Genomic DNA, 19,881 nt, shown 5'->3' on the forward strand with positions numbered 1-19,881 from the left:
CCTGGGCGACAGAGCGAGACTCCGTCTCAAAAAAAAAAAAAGTGTGTAAGCACTACCTACACTACTTTTCCAGGAATATCATCTGATTATTGTGAAGGAAATAAGTCCTTTTCTCCAGTAAGGTTGGCTAAGTCCATACTAGTTATTCTTACAGATGTATGTCATTGGACCACATTTACAGTCAGTAGTTGCCTAAACTGTATGATGACTACAAGGTCTATAGCATTTAGAGTAATAAGATATTCTAATAATACCAAATTTGGAAAGAGGATTGCTCTTGGAAGAAAAAGGGTGTCCAAGAGCAAAGTTTGCATACTGTTACTTTGGACAAAACCTTAGCTTACCACCAGTGAGAGAGACTTGATTGCTCGCCCTCATTTGGTCTTGAAGTCCTCTCAGGACTCCTTTTAGATTATTCTGAAGGAGTTAAAACAGATGTGTGGTTACCAGGGGCTGGGAGGGGTATGGAGAGTGACTGCTAATGGCTACAGGGTTTCTTTTTGGGGTGATGAAAATGTTCTAGATTTAGATAGTAGTGATGGTTGCACAACTTTGTGAATATACAAGAAATCACTGAGTTGTATACTTGAAAAGGGTAATTTTATAGTATGTGAATCATATCTCAGTTTATAAAGGAGGAAAATGTAGGCTGCAGAAGTTGTGAATTTGCCAGTTTTTTTCTCAGGTCTCAGAGCTGTGGAGGGAAGTCTCTGTAGTCACTGCTGTGCTTTGGACCCATTACCCAGCAAAGGCAGCATAAGGCTCTGTTCAGCTTCTGGCCCAGTTTGTCCTTTTATGTCTCTCTCATTAACTCAAGGAAGCACATGGCTTTTATATTTAAATTTATTCAAACTGTAATCTTTGACATTTGAGTTAGCTTTTAGTACAGTTTTGCATTTATAGTAATATATATTATGTATTTTCTCTATCCCCAAAGAATCCGTTTTAATCTTTTCCGGATGCAAATTTCAGGCTGTCTTGTCCCATCTCCCCTCTCTTGCTCTCTTTCCCCTCCCCCCACGGAGTGTGTTTGATCAGGTGTGGCAGGAATATCCACTGTCAAGCTGCGCCCTTTATATTAGTCAATATTATCCTTCTCCCCCCTCCCTGTCTGTCTGCCCCTTTGGGCTTTCCCAGTTGATTTATAATTTTGGAATTCTCATCGGAGTCTGTAATACAGTTTGTTCATTATTTAACCAAAACCTGTTTAATGAGCAGAGAGAGGCAATGTAAATGTTAGGCATGTTGCAGTGATGTACCTTTGTGCTTCTCAGAGCGGGTGGGTAGTTAACTCTGTGCTGCCTGCAGGACTGGGGTGTCCTGGCCTTAGGGGCAGAAGGGCCACTGCCTCTCTCTTACATCTGACCAAGCCCTGCCATGGGTTTAGATTCCAAAGACACATTTCCTTTTATCCTTCTAGGAATCTTTTTGGGCTCTTGCATGTGGGAGTTATCTCAGTCTCGCAGCTAGACCTTGTGGTAGGATCTTTGGCATGGGATGGGGCATGGAAGGGAAAGTGACATATCAGGATACTTGATATTGCTCTTAGTTTTAGATCTGACAAGATTAGACAGTTTATAGGAATGCTTGTAGCCCATATGGTCTGTGGTCTTTGATCTCTTTGTTCCCAGACTAGGTAAGTCCTTGCAAGCCTTAGTTCCCTTTATCCAGTATAGCTTTATGGAAAGGGCTATAGTCAGTTTTGAATTGTGGTGTTTGGTTGTGGTCATTACCTCCAGATATAGTCCGTCTTTGTCCTTGGTCTTTAAACTTAGATCATTACAAAGAGATTCTTTTCCGGGAAATTTTTGGTTTAAAGCAGGAGAGGAACAGTCTAAAAGTATCACAACCAGGCTAGGTGCAGTGACTCACATCTGTAATCTAGCACTTTGGGTGGCCAAGACAGCAGGATTGCTTGAGGCTGGGAGTTCAAGACCAGCCTGGGCAACATACCAAGACTCCCCCCATCTCTACAAAAATAAAAATAAAAAAAATTAGTTGGGCATGGTGGCGCACAACTGTAGTTCCAGCTACTTAGGCTGAGGTGGGAGGATCACTTGAGCCCAGGAGTTCAAGGTTACGGTGAGCCATGATTGCACCACTGTACTCCAGCCTGAGTAACAGAGTAAGACCCTATTTCAGTGAGTGAATGAATGAATGAATGAATGAAAGTAAGTACCACAACCAAAATCTTCTCTTATGGGATCATCTTTTAATGACTTACTTTAAAGCCTCCAGGGTCAGGGCTTGAGGAGGACTTCTTAGGGTGTGCATGTGTCTATGTGCGTATGGGGGTGTGTGGTGAGGAGTTTGCCTTTAGAGATAGTCCCAGGTCTTTTTAGCTCTGAGGACCTAATGTCCAGTTTTGGTTATCAGGACTGGGGGTTCTCAGTGTAAGACTAAGGTGGTCTTGAGGCCCAGTATAGGTACCTGTATTAACTGTAACATTGTTCTAGTTTCTCAGACCTTTTCTTCTGGGGATTCCCCAAGATTTGAATTCCTTCAGGGCCTAGCTTATAGAGTTGCTTCTAACCGATATTTATTGACTATGTGGTATTTTTCTTAGGTACTTAGGAAGTGGGTCTATAATGGTAAACAATCAGTCAGACTTCCTGCCCTCATAGCCACTGGTTTGACAGGACTAATGACTCTGGCTGATCATTCCAAAGCTGACGTTTTGTAGCCTCTACTTTATGCCGTATGGTCCCTGTCAGGCATGGAGTGGATGACCGTGAATGAGAGCAATCTGCTGCCATCTTTTCTTATTCCTGCTCTTTCCTTAAGAAACAAGCCAAAGAAATAAGCAAAAACAATAGCTTGTAGCTTATTATTTGCTTGTTTGGCTTTCGCATGTAAAGCTGTTATGGCCAGAGTTTAGCTATTCCCAAAGACATTGGTGGGTTGCATAGCATATTTCGGGGGGATAGGATATTTTTTTTACAGAGCTTACTGGGACAGCAAGTTACGGTGTGCTTGAGTTTTAAGAGGGAGAAGCAGGTGCCAGGAGAAAGTGGATGTGTCAGGAGTTTATTTAAATATAGTTTATCCTGGACAAACACACCTGTAGGGTACTGTCTGTCTCCAGCTTTGTGAATTCAGAGTCTGAGCTAGGACGTTTGAGTCCATCTAACCTCCAGAGGTTTGCAGAGAACATTTAAACAGAGTCTGGAAGCCAACCTGGGAGGAATTATGACTTAACACCTGTCTGGCCTGGGTCTCTTAGCAGTAGCCACTTAGGTAGAAAAGAAACTGTTTGAGAATGCCTGATACCTCAAGTTTAATCTGTTTCATTTGGAAAATGGGGAGGTGTAGAGAAAAGAGATTTTAGCAGTCATTGTCAGGAAAAAGACTGAATAAGAGTATATTATATGGGCCAGGCATGGTGGCTCACACCTGTAATCCCAGCACTTTGGGAGGCTGAGGCAAGTGGATGACTTGAGGTCAGGAGTTCAAGACGAGCCTGGCCAACATGGTGAAACCCTGTCTCTACTAAAAATACAAAAATTAGCCAGGTGCAGTGGTGCACGCCGGTAGTCCCAGCTACTCAGGAGGCTGAAGCAGGAGAATTGCTTGAACCCAGGAGGTGGAGATTGCTGTGAGCTGAGATCGTGCCATTGCACTCCAGCCTGGGTGGCAGATCAAGACTCCATCTCAACAACAACAACAACAACAACAACAAAAGCGAGTATATTATATGAAAAAAATTTGCTGGAGTCCTATTGATTAAATGCATACTTTTATTTTTTCCTACAGGGTCTATAGTTTAGGGAGTAAGTAATGTATCATTATTAATCAGCATGAGAAGAAAGTTGAATGAGTCATTAACTTTTGTCCCACTTGGAATTGAGCTTGTGAATTGTTCAAAGCCTACGTAGAAACTAAAAGAACCAAACGTGATAAAATTTGGCAGACAAATTTTGTGAAGGGCTGAGTGTTAGGAAAGGCAATGGGCACACTTAAAAGTATCCATTTCCTGTGCCCTGTTTTACTTTCTTGGTTTATAATAAAATATAAAACTGTAATTGAGTAATGCATTAGAATGTAACTTGAATTTTAGTCAGACTGACTTTGGCACCTTAGAATCTCAGTAACTTGAGTGGCCACAGACTTGTAGACATTTCGGCACAGTTAGAGTAAATAAAGGTACTGTGATTCTTTTTTTCCCCAGGGACTATTCATATTAATAGGGTGGCTCCAAGAGGCCTATATTTTGATGACTTGACTTTGCCATTTCTTTTTACTGGGGCCTTCCCCAAATGATTTATGAATGCTCTTCACTTGACACTTCTAAACCAAGAAGTTCTTCCAAACATTTGTTTGTACTCAAGGTTAGAAAATGAAGACTCTTGAGAAGAAACAGCTCGGCATAGTCTGGCTTCTCATGGGTTCAGCTCTCTCTTTTTCTCTTCCTCATACCCGGGCACACTTAGCCATCAGAACTAGTTTGCTGGCTGGTGGGAGGGCACATTTTCTACTGTATGTATCAGAAAAGGAGTTGCAAAAAAAAAGAGGAAAGAGCACTCTTAATAGTTTAGCTCTCAAAAACAGAGAAACCTAATTTCTTTGTAGCAAAGATTAGGGGGCAGTGTAACAGTGTGGTTTGTGGTGGGTATCAAAGTTGCTGGTGGTGGTATTGCCTTTGTCCTCTTTAGCACAGCTACCTCTTGAGGCCTGAAACTTCTGAGTATATACCCAACTTACCATGACAGCAGTCAGATGAGTAAAAAGAGAGAAAGCCAGCTGCTGTTTTTTTTTCAAACAAGGAGGCAGGCAGAGTCCCTTCCTGCTTTTCCACCTATTCAAACTCAGGACAAGTGCCAGAAGGGTTTCAGAAGAAGCCAAATGCTTGAAATTCAATGTGTTGTTTTGATCAGGAGAGATAGTGAAGAGTTTGTCTCAGCCTTGCCCCTCTCTGACTTCCTCTCTATGTTCATAGATACTTAGTTGATACCCCAGTTTCTGAAGTGATAGTAGATATGTTTATGGAAAGGGTGAGTACATTTGTCTTTTCTCTCCTGGCATCAGTTAGTTGGCTATAGAGCAAATTTTGGAGATAAGATCATTTCAGCTCAGATCACTTCATTAAGAAAGGGTGATAGATGGAGAGCAATGACTACTTTAGGCTCTCAGTTTTACTCTAGGAAACCAGGAGATAATTTTGCACCTCACCAGTTTAGGGGCCTTTATTCCTTTCCTTTATCCTTTGAAGATCCTAAAGAACTTAGATGGACAAGCACTTCTGGCTCTCTGTTGGCTGGGTTCTCATGACATGTCTCTTCTGTAACATCAGCATTCTGTTACCACTGTTACCACTGTAGGTTGAGTTGTGAAGGGCTGCCACATGTGCACAGATCACAACTGACCTTTCCTTGTTCCACGCTTATTGAGCAATTACTTGCCCATTTGTGGAACTCACATTATTGTCTTGCATTTCTGGCCCAGTGTGAAGTGGGGGCATCCAGGAAGTGGCCTAATGGACTGTACATCAGAGGGCAATAAGTTGGCATATGATTTGGTGGAAAGGCAGGGCCAGATGTAGTGTGGGAGCTAAGGTTTTTCTGCATTCAGCCATGCAGCTTGCTTCCAGGTGTCCTGGAAAGCAGCTTGGGAACTAGAGGGTAAGGGTAGTTGAGGACATTCATTGGGGAAGAAAAGGATCAAAAGCACTTCAGTTTTATCTGGGATTGGCCCTGAATTGAAAAAAAATCCTCTAAAAGTAGAGGGACAAATGAAATTTCCCTGACGCCGACAGGGACTTTTCCACTGATTATTTTTTGTTTTCAAGTAAAGTGAGTTATTGTAAGAAAAAAAATCTAAAACTTGAGAGACCCTTGACAAGAGGATGTAGAATGAGAAAGCCTCATTCCAAATGAGATTTTGCATTTAAGAAAACTGGTACCAAATTGATTAAATGAAGTGAGAGCTGATATGGTATTACAGCTGCCCTGGGCTAGAGTGGTGTTTTTCAGACTGTAGGTTGCTTTCCATTAGTGAATTATAGCACTGTAATGGGTTGCATGGCATTCTCTCCATTTTTTTTTGAGATGGCTGTCACCCCGGCTGGAGTGCAGTGGAGTGATCTCGGCTCACTGCCAGCTCTGCCTCCCTTCTGGGTTCATGCCATTCTCCTGCCTCAGCTTCCCGAGTAGCTGGGACTACAGGTGCCCACCACCACGCCTGGCTAATTTTTTGTATTTTTAGTAGAGAAGGGGTTTCACCATGTTAGCCAGGATGGTCTCAATCTCCTGACCTCATGATCCGCCCGACTTGGCCTCCCAAAGTGCTGGGATTACAGGAGTGAGCCACCGTGCCTGGCCCTTTTTTTTTTTTTTTTTTTTTGAGATAGAGTCTAGCTCTGTCACCCAGGCTGGAGTATAGTGGCGCCATCTTGGCTCACTGCAACCTCCGCCTCCCGGGTTCAAGCGATTCTCCTGTCTCAGCCTCCCAAGTAGCTGGGATTACAGGTGTATGCCATCATGCCCAGCCAATTTTTTGTATTCTTTGTAGAGATGGAGTCTTGCCGTGTTGCCCAGGCCTGTCTTGAACTCCTGGGCTCAAGTGATCCACCTACCTCAGCCTCCCAAAGTACAGGGATTACAGGTGTGGGCCATTGCGCCCGACCTTATTTCATACTATATCACCACAGGAAGCACATCCTGTCAGGTTGTCCTGCAATTATTAATTTTTTTTTTTAGTCGGAGTCTTGCTCTGTCACCCAAGCTGGAGTGCAATGGTGTGATCTCAACTCACTGCAACCTCCGTCTCCCAGGGTCAAGTGATTCTCCTGCCTCAGCCTCCCCGTTAGCTGGGATTACAGGCGCCCACCACTGCACATGGCTAATTTTTGTATTTTTAGTAGAGGCGGAGTTTCACCATGTTGGCCAGGCTGGTTTCGAACTCCTGACCTCAGGTGATCCGCCTGCCTTGGCCTCCCAAAGATTAGAGGCATGAGCCACTGCACCCAGCCGCAATTGTTGATTTTAACAGTTTTGTTACTCGCTTCTGATGGTGACTTCCATATCTCCTCATTTTGAAATATGTTAATTTTTCTTTTTGTACTTTTAAGTAATCTTTGAAGTAATATTTTTGCACCTTATAAATATCCTGTCCTCTAATAACCTTTTACTTAATGGTCATCCACTGATTACTATTTGACTGAATCTTTTATTTTACTGGTCACAGAATGATTTTTCTAATTCTGTCATTTTTTTCTACATTTATTAGCTAGCATTCTCTGTAAAGAGCTTCTTTCCCTCATCAACTGGAGGATGAACCAGTTTCTTCTAAAAAGGCAGGGTAAATGCTTAATTCATTCCCTTTAATTGTCAGTTTTCAGATTCAGAAGTGAGTATTGATAATGATCACTAGTGGTGGCAAATGTGGGTCTGCCTCCTCCTAGGGGCTTGTGAGTATTATTCAGTGTTTTACAATTAATTACAAATATGTTATTTTTCCATTGTTATTTTTGGTGCTCACATTGTTTCAAGTTTGGCCAGTGAGTGTCCCCTTCAAACTGGTTCCTTTGTCTTTTGACATGACATCTTTGAACACTTCTTTGCTTTCTGGTACAATTAACCAAAGGGGGATTAACTAAAGGGGAAAACAGAATAGAATAGAAATTGTCAGTGTATCTGGCCAGGCGTGGTGGCTCACGTCTGTAATCCTAGCACTTTGGGAGTCTGAGGTGAGCAGATCACGAGGTCAGGAGTTTAAGACCAGCCTGGCCAAGATGGTGAAACCCTGCTTCTACTAAAAATATGAAACTTAGCCAGGCATGGTGGCACGCACCAACTACTCAGGAGGCTGAAGCAGGAGAATTGCTTGAACCTGGGAGGCAGAGGTTGCAGTGAGCTGAGGTTGCACCACAGCACTGCCGCCTGGGCGACAGAGCAAGACTCCACCTCAAAAAAATTAAAAAATAAATAAATAAATAAATAAAATAAAAAAGGAAATGATCAGTGTATCATACTTAAGAAGGATAAATATTGTTTTTTGCAACTTGTTTCAGTTAGAAACCTGTATTTTCTGGGTTGCAGCATAAGCTGTATCTTTTTCTGTCCATCATGGTCAAAAAAGTTTGAAAGCCCTGGTAGAAAGTTTGTGATTTACTCCTGTTCTAGCACTGGTCTGAATTTGTCTGTCTGCAATGTTATTTCATGGGCAAGGAGTCAAGGAGGGTATTGAGTCCGGGTTCCCTTCTCACCATTTTCTTGACGTTCTGTGAAGGACTCTGTGAGGCACCTTAGCCCCCTTGACTTTTGGAAATGACTGGATTCTTCATCCCTATCAATTTTGATTTCAGTAAGACAGTTCTATTTAGATGGTTGTTTCTGAATAAATCAGCTTTTGCTAGGCAGAGATTAGTTTGAGCCTATTTGAGTCATTTTAATCCTGGAAAATATTAGAGCAAGTATTCTTCCCCCAAGGAAATAAGAATTGTGGAAGTAATTATGACTGATGAGTCACTTTGCACCTTATCCCTTTTATGTGATGCTATACAGATTGTTTAGACAAATCATGTTAGATGTGGCCACTCTTTTGAATCATTTCGGTGGGCTGAGGGAATCATTTGTCCTTGAAAGACGCCAAAAGAGCATCTTCTCTGGGAACTTTCCTGTTAGTGGAAGTTCAATAAATATTTCTTGATTACTTACTATGTGCCAGAAACGGAACTAGGTTCTAGGGACCTAGTTTTCAAGGAGACTGACACAGTTCCTGTTCTCATAGTTTATGGTCTAGTGGGCTGGTGATTTGAGAAGCTCTGGAATTTGAGCAGACAACTGGGCACTAGTTTGAAGTCTGCCAGTTTCCACATGTGACCTCAGGAAGTTGTTGTGTGCTTTGGTTTGCTGAAAGAGGTTCTAGGATGGTCAAAAGAATAGCATTGGTGTTGTCCACATTGTCTGTCCCACCCCCACCTTCTGCCCTAGCCCTGCCTGCCTGGCAGTGACCCTGGAAATTCTGTGCATGGCAGCTTCATTAGCTGCTTTTAGGGCCTTGAATGTCTTATAATTGATTAGTCTGTTAAAAAAAATTTATTTCACCTGTAATGTGTTCTATGATATGATTAGTCTCTTTATGTTGGCCTTTGATTAATCAGTCTGTGCAGCACAGAACTGAACTGACCACAGTTGTACCATAGGATACGTTATCAATGGCTGATTGTTTTTTCTTTTTTTTTCTTTTTTTTTTTTTTTGAGACGGAGTCTTGCTCTCTCGGCTAGGCTGGAGTGCAGTGGCGCAATCTCGGCTCACTGCAAGCTCCACCTCCCGGGTTCATGCCATTCTCCTGCCTCGGCTTCCCAAGTAACTGGGACTACAGATGCACGCTGCCACACACAGCTAATTTTTTGTAGTTTTAGTAGAGACGGGGTTTCACCATGTTAACCAGGATGGTCTTGATCTTCTGACCTTGTGATCCGCCCGCCTCGTCCTCCCAAAGTGCTGGGATTACAGACGTGAGCCACCACGCCCGGCCGCTGATTGTTTTTTCTAATAAAATTCAGCTTTGCATTTTAGTCCTCTTTGGCTTGGGCTTCTGACACAGTTTTTAGGATACTGAAGTCTAGAGGTGCAAAACAAATTTTTTTTTTTTTTTTTTTTGAGAGGGAGTCTCACTCTGTCGCCTAGGCTAAAGTGCGGTGGCACGATCTTTGCTCACTGCAACCTCCGCCTCCTGGTCTCAAGTAATTATCCTGCCTCAGCCTCCCGAGTAGCTGGGATTACAGGCGCCCACCACCACGCCCAGCTAATTTTTTAATTTTTAGTAGAGACGGGGTTTCACCGTGTTGGCCAGGCTGGTCTTGAACTCCCGACCTCAGGTGATCTGCTCACCTTGGCCTCCCAAAGTGCTGGGATTACAGGCATGATTCACCGTGCTGGGACTTTTTTTTTTTGGAGACAGAATCTTGCTCTGTTGCCCAGGCTGGAGTGCAGTGGTGAGACCTCCTGGCCTCAAGTGATCCACCGGCCTCAGCCTTCCAAAGTGCTGGGATTACAGGCATGAGCCACTGCGCCCAGCCAAAACCAGATTTTAGTAGCTGTTTACCTTAAGGTGCTAAGAGAATGAGGAAAGCTCTTTTCTCCAGCCAGGGTCTAATAGTCCTAGTTCACAAATAACAGAAGTGTTTTTTAGTAGCAGCCTACTACCTTTAGCCCAAGGGTCTCATGTGAGGAAAGTAGTACCAAAACCCTTGTAACTTTGGACAGGATTTAGCTTCATAATTGATAGAACATTTCATCATATATTTGTTTTTTGAATCTCAGAGAAAGCACCTAGAAGTAGCCCTTGGGAGCACTGGGACCTCGGAAAGACTGTCCCCTTGTTTAGGAATAGTATTCCTAGGATTTTTAAGGGTAGAAAGAGGTGGTGAGGCAGTGAAGCAGTTACAGTGGTTAAGAACTTTCTAAAAGAGAAAGTTGGAGTGGATGTTGGAGTACAAATGTAGTCCACAAAAAGACCTGTGACCCAGCATTTGCTTGAATGGCTTATCGTGTTCTGAATTTAAAGAGCAGTTCTTTCTCCTTTGCCTCTTTTTTTCTGGGATGAATCTATATCCAAGTTACATTATTTAATACCTACTATAGCTAAATGCTTTTTGTGACCAGAATCTGTTGACTCTGACAGGGTGCTGGTTCCCTCTGGCCTGGGAAAAGAAGTTCTTGGTTCAGCCTACCTGGACAGAAGCACTGTAGGAAAAATAGTCAAAGGAGAATGGACTTCAGTTCTCAGAATCCAAATAGGTGTCATTAATCCTTCCAAGTGAGCCAAGACTACATCTTAATCAGTTTCATTTCAGGGGTTTTAAAGAATGTTTCTGGGCTGGGCATGGTGGCTCACGCCTATAATCCCGGCACTTTGGGAGGCCGAGGCAGGTGGATCACTTGAGGTCAGGAGTTCTAGACCAGCCTGGCCAACATGGTGAAACCTCGTCTCTGCTAAAAATACAAAAATTAGCCGGGCATGGGTGCGAGCACCTGTAATCCCAGCTACCAGGGAGGCTGAGGCAGGAGAATTGCTTGAACCCAGGAGGCGGAGGTTGCGGTGAGCTGAGATCGCACCACGGTACTCCAGCCTCGGCAACAGAGGGAGATGTGCATGTAGTGAAGGTAGAGAATGGGAAGTATTTGGGTTGGTAGTAGTCTAACAAAAGCTCCAAAGGGAAGGAAAAAGTTGGCTACCAGAGGTTTTACTTTTATTTAGAATGTGAGTTCATCCCATTTCCCTTTTACCTAATTGGTATCAGGACTTTTAATCAAATGAACAGATGGTGAATTTTCTTGAATTTTTATTTTGAAATAATTTCAAACTTAAAAAAAGGTGCAGGAATAATACAGAGGTCTCCCATATGTCCTTTTGCTACTTACACACACACACGCGCGCGCACACACACACAAGTATAGACATAAAATTATTTTTTGACTGGGCACAGTGACTCACATATATAATTCCAGCACTTTGGAAGGCCAGGATGAGAGGATCACTTGAGCTCAAGAATTTGAGATTAGCCTGGGCAACCATAGGTAGACTCTATCTCTACAAAAAATTAAAAAAACAGGTGTAGTGGTGTGTGCCTGTGGTTCCAGCCACTTGGGAGGTTGAGGTAAGAGGTTCACTTAAATCTGGGAGGTCAAGGCTGCAGTGAGCTGTGATCATGCCACTGCATTCCACCGTGGGTGACAGAGTTAGACCCTGTCTCAAAAAAAGAAAAATACATAAATAAATAAATTTTTCTAAATCATTTGAGAGTAGGTTGTATACATCGTGACTTTTTTTTTTTTTTTTTTTGAGACAGTCTCGCTCTGTCACTCAAGCTGGAGTGCAATGGCATGATCTCGGCTCGCCTCGCCTCCTGGGTTCAACCCATTCTCCCTGCCTCAGCCTCCTGAGTAGTTGGGATTACAGGTACCTGCCACCACGCCTGGCTAATTTTTGTATTTTTAGTAGAGACAGGGTTTCGCCATGATGGCCAGGCTGGTCTCGAACTCATGACCGCAGGTGATCCACCCACCTCGGCCTCCCAAAGTGCTGGGATTACAGGCGTGAGCCACCATGTCCGGCCTATCATGATCTTTTATCTCTTAATACTTCAGTGCATATTTCCTAAGAACAAGGGTATTCTCTTACTAATTTAAGTACAATTATCAAATTCAAGAAATTTAACATTGATACAATAATTTACTGTTCATATTCCAATTTTGTCAATAAACTTTTATTTTTTGTTTTTTTTCCCCTTCAGCCAAGGATCACAAATTACATTTAGTCTCTTTAGTTTCTTAGTTTCTTTGGTCTCCTTTAATCTGGGACAGTTCTTTAGCTTCTCTTTATGCTTCATGACATTAGCATTAAAAAAAATTTTTTTTTAAATTTTTTCAGCCAGTGGTTTGTGCCTGTAATTCTAGCACTTTGGGAGGCCAAGCAGAAGGGTCGCTTGAGGCCAGGAGTTTGAGACCAGCTTTGGCAACATAGTGAGAACTCATTGCTTCAAAATATAAAAAAAAATTAGCTGGGTATGGTGGTGTGTGCCTGTAGTCAGGAGGCTGAGGTGGGAGGATTGCTTGAGCCCAGGAGTTCGAGGCTGCGGTGAGCTATGATCATGCCATTGCACTCCAGCCTGGGTGATTAAGAAAACAAACAAGCAAAAATTAAACAAAAACACTTTTTTTTTTAGAGTTATGGAGTTATCTGTAACTCCATAACTGTTCACAGAGTCTGGTGGTGGGATCGTAGCTTACTGCAGCCTGGAACTCCTGGCCTCAACTGGTCCTTCTGCCTTGGTCTTCCAAAGTGATGGAATTACAGGCATGAGCCACCACCGTCAGCTGACATTGACATTTTTTATAACTACAGACCAGTTCATGTCTGTGTTCTTTCTTTTTAAAAAATTGATCCATAATAATTATACTTATTTATTGGTTACATGTGGTATTTTGATACATGTGTACAATGTGTAATGATCACATCACAGTATTTAGGATATCCATCACCTCAAACATTTGTCATTTCTTTGTGTTGGGAACATTTCAAATCTTCTCATAGCTATTTGGAAATATACAGCAAATTATTGTTAACTATAATCACCCTAATTTATTTATTTATTTCAAGAATATTTCTCATTTTGGGTTTGTCTGATGTTTTCTCATGATTAGATTCAGGTGGTGTGTGTCTATCGTGAATCTGTAATACATACCACTACTGATACAGTGTCCTTCTCAGGGTATGACAACTGCAGTTGCTGTTCATTGGTGATACTAGTTTTGATCATCTGGTCAAATGTTAATCTGATTTATTTACTATATAGATGTTATTTCCCCTTGCAACTAATAAGCAGTCTGTAGGGAAACACTTGAAGATCATACTCTTCTTTAAACTTTCCCCCTAATACCTAACATACATTGATAATTCTTGCCTGAACCAATTCATGGTGAAATTTGAGTGGTTGCTTAAAATACTTGTTCTTAGGTGGACATAAACTGTCTTTCTAGCTTGCTTCTGTTTGTTTCTCTTCCTATAAGAAACACAATTGCATACCCTAAAGATCTATATTTTTAATGTCTAAATCTAATAACTAAAAAGAGTTGAAAATTGGAAAAAGCTTTGGCTCAATGAGGCTTGACTTGGAGCTTGGTAATTTCCTAGAATGTGGCCACATCACCCAGTGGATTTTGTTCTCCACTCAACCAACAGCATAAGTGCTTTTTCTCTAAGCTGGACTGACAACAGCCATGTGAAGTGGATTTTTTTCTTTAAATTTACTCCCTCTTTTAATAAGTGGGATTTGCTATGAATTCATCATTATATTTAGCTTTTGTTCTCAAATCTATTTTAATAGCGTGATTCACCTTATTAAGAACTTCTACTTAAGCTTTAACAAAATCTATAAAGTTTGAAAATGCCCATTGTCCAGGAGCTTTAAGAGAGAAAAGGTTAGGAGAAACGTTTTCCTATTCTCCTTTTCTATCATATTTTTCTTTCCTTCCCTCTTATTTTTCTGCGTTTTTCCTTGTGCCTTTCCTTTCATTCCTTTGAAGCATGATTAGGATGCATGACTGAGCCTCCAAAAGCAGAGAGAAAAAGAAGTATTGTGTCTTGAGAATCAGGTTTTTTACTGTTATTACTGCGGAGAATAGACTAATGATATGATAATTATGACCATTGCTAATGAATGCCTTATCAGCTATCAGTTGTGTTTCTTTGAGGGAACCTTGCCCTCAAAAAAAGTGGCTTATGCCTGTAATGACCAGCACTTTGGGAGGGTGAGGCGAGAGGATTGCTTGAGCTGAGGAGTTTGAAACCAGCCTGAGTAACTCTCATCTCTACTAATTTTTTTTTTTTTTTAATTAGCCAGACATGGTGGCACACACCAGTAGTCCCAGCTACTTGAGAGACTGAGGCAGGAGGATCTCTTGAACCCCAGAAATCAAGGCTGCAGTAAGTAATAATGGCACTACTGCATTCTAGCCTGGGTGACAGAGGAGTCCCTGTCTTAAAAAAAAAAAAAAAAAAAAAAAAGAAAGAAATAAGTAGAGACAAAAGGAAACAACTAGAGAGTCAGAAAGAGGAAAGGGGCAGAAGTAAAGAACTTGGGGATGGGGAAGCAAGGGTAGGAGAGAAGCACCTAGAATACAGAACTACTAAAATAGGAAAATGGGAGTTAGCTCTAACATTTACCTTTACCCAGTCCAGTGTGTGGGTTTTTGCCTTTCAGTAGAATACACTATGAGATAGGATGAGATGGGGTGAATGAAATTGTCCCATCCTTGACTCCTTGGATCTGTCTACCTAGAACTGAAGGTTTTACCCTGTAATGTGACTTGATAGCCTGATCCTAGTGGGTTGGGTTGGAAGAGGCTATTAAGTGATGTTTTTTGGATTGCTAGCATTAACAGAGTTATTTTTAACCTCCCGTTTCAATCTCTTCATTGTTCAGGTTCCACCGCTGGCTACCATGAGAGCAGTCAAAATTAGCAACTATATAAAATGAAGTACCTCTTGTCTCCCCAGTCACTTCCAAAATAAACAGGGAGTAATACTGTCCATATTTTGTCTCACTTTACTCTGAAGGCTAGCAATAGAGGAAGCATGGATTAGTGTGTAGTGATTTCTAGGCTCTGTCCTCTGGACAGATTCCCCTCTGAGTGCTCCAGTTGAGTGACAGGACCATGTGGCAGGAGTGCAGCTGGAAGTATATCATCGGCAGATTTGGGTTGGGTAAATATAGCAGGAGCAGGATGTCAGTGTGGGAGATGGATTGTTCTGGGAAAGGAAGTGTTGTCTTTCGTCTGAGAAACAATTTCCTGCACTTCTGGGACTTTTGCTTTCTTCTTTTTCTTTTTTTTCCAGGGCAGAGCAGGAGTTGGCAGGGGATGGGTACACTTGCTGAATTCTATCTCTGGATGTCTGCATGTTTCTACATTTGAAGTTGGGAATAGTACAGATCAGATATTTCAGCCAGTTAGGAAATTGACCTAATAAATTATCATACCCATGCCTTATATTTTGCTTTTTGAAGTTTTAAATTAAAGCAGCTGTCTGCTTAGAGCCTCTTTTTAAAAAGTTACTGTTGTTTTAGTGAAATAGACAGGTTGAGAGGCAAAAATAATTACATGAAGAGAATCAACTCTATTGCAAGTCAGACATGAGGCACCAGCTGGCAGGAAACAGCTGGGATATTTCTGGGGGCTAGACTCTTCCACACCAGGACTTAACTCTTCAAGTGATCTCTGTTATCTGAGCTACTTAAGATAGCTACCTACCTACCAACAATCTGCATAAAAAACTAAATCTACTAAATTATATGATATTTTACAATTGACTAAACTTTATAATTTATAAAGTGGTTTTTCATTCTAGCCTTTCAATTTTATAATCTATAAAGCACCTAAATTATAATCTATAAATTATATTTATATAAATTATCATATTATAACTTAGACTCTAAAATATGTAATCTATAATAGATTATCTCTATAAACATATTTATAGGAAAGTTGTAAAGGAGTTCCCATCTATCCAATGTCCAGTTTCCCCTATATTAACATCTTACATTAATATGACACATTTGTCACAATTAATGAACAAATATTGATTCATCATTATTAAAGTCCATACTTTATTCAGATTTCATTAGGTTTTTACTTAATGACCTTTTTCTGTTCAAAGATTCCATCTAGGATACCACATTACATTTAGTCATCACATCTCGTTACGTTCCAGTTGGCTGTAACAGTTTTCCTGTATTCTTTTCAAGTTTCACAAAAACTCACAAAATAGACTGTGCCTTTATTAATATCCCCTTTTACAGATAAAACTCAGGTTCCAGAAAAATTAAGTAATATTTTCAAGGTTACACAGTAAAAACTTCTTTTAAAGTGTGATTATGATTTGGAAAAAGGCGATGAGGTTATTTATTTGCTTTTCGTGTGAATAAGGGCAGACTTATAGCTAACCTTCAGGTGGGCCATTTACTGAAGAGGAACAAGAGATAGAGGTGAATCTAGCTTGTTCCTGGACTCTTTCTTCTGTCTTGCTGGAGACACATTAACATTATTATTTTAATCACAATTATTTGGGGAAAACCCCTTTCTCTTTGATTCTGCTCTGTCTACCAAAGGAACTGATGGCAGAAATCCTGAGTTAGCCTTGTTTCCTGGCAACAGACTTCAGGCTGCTTACTGGTCCCTGTTGTTGGATACCAGGTTCAGTAGGAAGGTCTGCTGAGAGTATAGCATGAACACTAACCCAACCAGCCTATTTCCAGCACATGTGGCGGTAACTATCTGGTATTGGGGACAAGAGTTTTTAAATTCCAGTGTCTAATTGGGTAGGCTGAAGTTCTGAGATTAGGAGGTTCTGAGATCTCCTTGAAGTTAGGAGATTAACAGAACTGTAGTGCTAAGAGATAGTAGAAAAATTTAAAAATTCAATAAGACATGGCACTTACTGACTCTGAATGCTCTGTCCAGAGGGATGAGTAAAGGGGAGAGGTGAGAGGAGGTAAAGTAGCATGTTACTAATGATCCTAAATACTATTAAAAGATTATCACAAGGTGGTGGAAACTATTGAGGTACAAACCATAAGATCTTAAGGGAAGGAGTCACTCATCTTGCCCAGAGAAGTAGTAGTGAAGATTGTACCTGGATCCTAAAAGGTAACTTTTAAAGTACTTCAACTTAAGCTGACAGAGAGTAAGCAGTTTATTGATACTCTTAACAACCACTTGTTAGTAGAGCCATTTTAATTAATGGGAAAGGGGATCATTCTCTGTTTATGCTTTTATTATGTGTAGCTATGAGCATAGAAGCTGGTTTGGGACCCTCTGGTGACTGTTGCCCTCTTTGGTAAACTCTTGAGGCCAGGAAGGGCCTGGCTTTATCTCCAAAAGGAAGCTGTGGAAATAGCAATGAGCAAAACAATGAGAAAGAGCTTTAGAAAATTTGCGAATATTGTGTATCTTAATGGCATGATGGAGTGGGATTAGGACAGGGGAGAAAGTATAAACCACCAGTTACAGGAGTCTTTAAGGGCTTGGGTGACTGAGGCCTTCTGCTAGGAGGCTGGGAGGTTGTTGATGACTGTAAATATGTAACAGTACTGAATACTAGAGGATAGACCTCGTACTTTGAAAATGCTTTTGCCTCAACAATTTGAAAGAGAAATGTGAAAGACAAAGTGACAATATGAAGAATGATTATTCAAAGTGCTTCTACCAGTAAATCTTGTCTGTTGGCAAGTTTTAACCTGTAGGTAGGGGAAAAACATGGGAGGATCTCTTATTCAGAATGCAAAACAGGAGACAGTGAAGTACCTGTGTTTCCAAAGAACTCTGAATTGAGCTGTGGTAGAAGAGGAGGAAATTGCTTACTGTGGTCTTGTATAATGTGAAATCTTTGTAAAGTCTCAATAGATTTAAGTCTCCAAGGAGAGGAGACTTTGTAGCAGCTAAAGCAGCTTAGGTTCAGTGAGCCTCCAATGGAAATACAGACAGAGATGCCCACTGACATTTCTGCAACCAGTTTTGGTGAGTGGAAAGCAACCAGGTATGTTTCACTTTTGCAAGAATCCCAAGTGACCCTTTGTACTATGGACTGAGGTGCCTGCTTGTCTCTACAAAAACTATAGAGGAGACATGACAGGCTTTTAACTGGTAATTGTTCATGGTTTCTTAGAAGGGAAGCTCATATCCTATTAAAGCACTTTTAAAAAATAAAGTCAAATTAGAGATACGAGGATCTTTTTTTTTTTTTTTTTTTTTTTTTTTTGAGATGGAGTCTTGCTCTGTCGCCCAGGCTGGGGTGCAGTGGCCGGATCTCAGCTCACTGCAAGCTCCGCCTCCTGGATTTATGCCATTCTCCTGCCTCAGCCTCCCGAGTAGCTGGGACTACAGGCGCCTGCCACCTCGCCCGGCTAGTTTTTTGTATTTTTTAGTAGAGACAGGGTTTCACCGTGTTAGCCAGGATGGTCTCGGAGATACGAGGATCTTTACTTGCATTTTCAAGAACTTTTTAAAAAAATTGAAGTGAAATGCATATAACATAAAATTAACCATTTTAAAGTGAACAATATAGTGGCATTTAGTACAATCACAGTGTATTCTATCTAATTCCAAAACATTTTCATCACCCTAGAAGGAAATCCTGTACCCATTAAGCAGTTGCTCCACACTTTCCCTTCCCCTCCAGCCCCTGGTAACCATCCATCTGCATTCTGTCTCTGTAAATTTACCTATTCTGGATGTTTCATATAAATGGAATCATATAATATGTGACCTTTTATGTCTGGCTTCTTTCTCTTAGCATAATGTTTTTGAGGGTCATCCATGCTGTAGCATGAATCAGCACTTCATTTCTTTTTTTTTCTTTTTTTTTTTTTTGAGACAGAGTCTCGCTCTGTCACCCAGGCTGGAGTGCAGTGGCTGGATCTCAGCTTATTGCAAGCTCCGCCTCCCAGGTTTACGCCATTCTCCTGCCTCAGCCTCCTGAGTAGCTGTGACTACAGGCACCTGCCACCTTGCTGGGCTAGTTTTTTGTTTTTTTTTTAAATAGAGACGGGGTTTCACCGTGTTCGCCAGGATGGTCTCGATCTCCTGACCTCGTGATCCGCCCGTCTCGGCCTCCCAAAGTGCTGGGATTACAGGCTTGAGCCACCGCGCCCCGCCAGCACTTCATTTCTTTTTAGGACTGAATAATATTCCATTGTGTGTGCATACCACAACTTGTTCATCCATTCATTCATTGATGGACCTTTGGACCATTTCTGCCTTTTGGAAATTATGAATAGTGCTGCTAGGGACATGTGTGTACATGTATTTGAGTACTTGATTTCAATTCCTTTGGATATATACCCTGGACTGGAATTGCTGGGTTATATGATAATTCTATGTTTAACTTTTTGAGTATCTGCCAAATATTTTTCTTTTTTTTTTTTTTTTTTGAGACGGAGTCTCGCTCTGTCGCCCAGGCTGGAGTGCAGTGGCCGGATCTCAGCTCATTGCAAGCTCCGCCTCCCGGGTTTACGCCATTCTCCTGCCTCAGCCTCCCGAGTAGCTGGGACTACAAGCGCCCGCCACCTCGCCCAGCTAGTTTTTTGTATTTTTTAGTAGTGACGGGGTTTCACTGGGTTAACCAGGATGGTCTCCATCTCCTGACCTCGTGATCTGCCCGTCTCGGCCTCCCAAAGTGCTGGGATTACAGGCTTGAGCTACTGGGCCCGGCCTCTTTTTTTTTTTTTTTTTGAGACGGAGTCTCGCTCTGTTGCCCAGGCTAGAGTGCAGTGGCGCGATCTCAGCTCACTGCAACCCCTGACTCCCGGGTTCACGCCATTCTCCTGCCTCAGCCTCCCAAGTAGCTGGGACTACAGGCGCCTGCCACCACGCCCGGCT

At 41.7% G+C, this 19,881-nt stretch overlaps 1 protein-coding gene across 32 annotated transcripts in view; it reads left to right on the top strand.

Moving 5' to 3' along the window:
* The window catches only part of GBF1 (golgi brefeldin A resistant guanine nucleotide exchange factor 1), a 154,193-nt gene that overhangs the window by 36,348 nt on the left and 97,964 nt on the right, over window positions 1-19,881 (top strand). The window contains exon 4 of one of the 32 annotated variants that reach the window (XM_074002599.1): window positions 14,345-14,431. The exons of the other annotated variants lie outside the window; for them this stretch is intronic. The gene's annotated coding sequence lies outside the window, so the exon portion shown is untranslated. The remainder of the gene's footprint in view (window positions 1-14,344; window positions 14,432-19,881) is intronic. 32 annotated transcript variants of the gene reach the window in all.

The sequence above is a fragment of the Macaca fascicularis genome, chromosome 9 (assembly GCF_037993035.2).
Source record: "Macaca fascicularis isolate 582-1 chromosome 9, T2T-MFA8v1.1".
Lineage (NCBI taxonomy): Eukaryota > Metazoa > Chordata > Mammalia > Primates > Cercopithecidae > Macaca > Macaca fascicularis.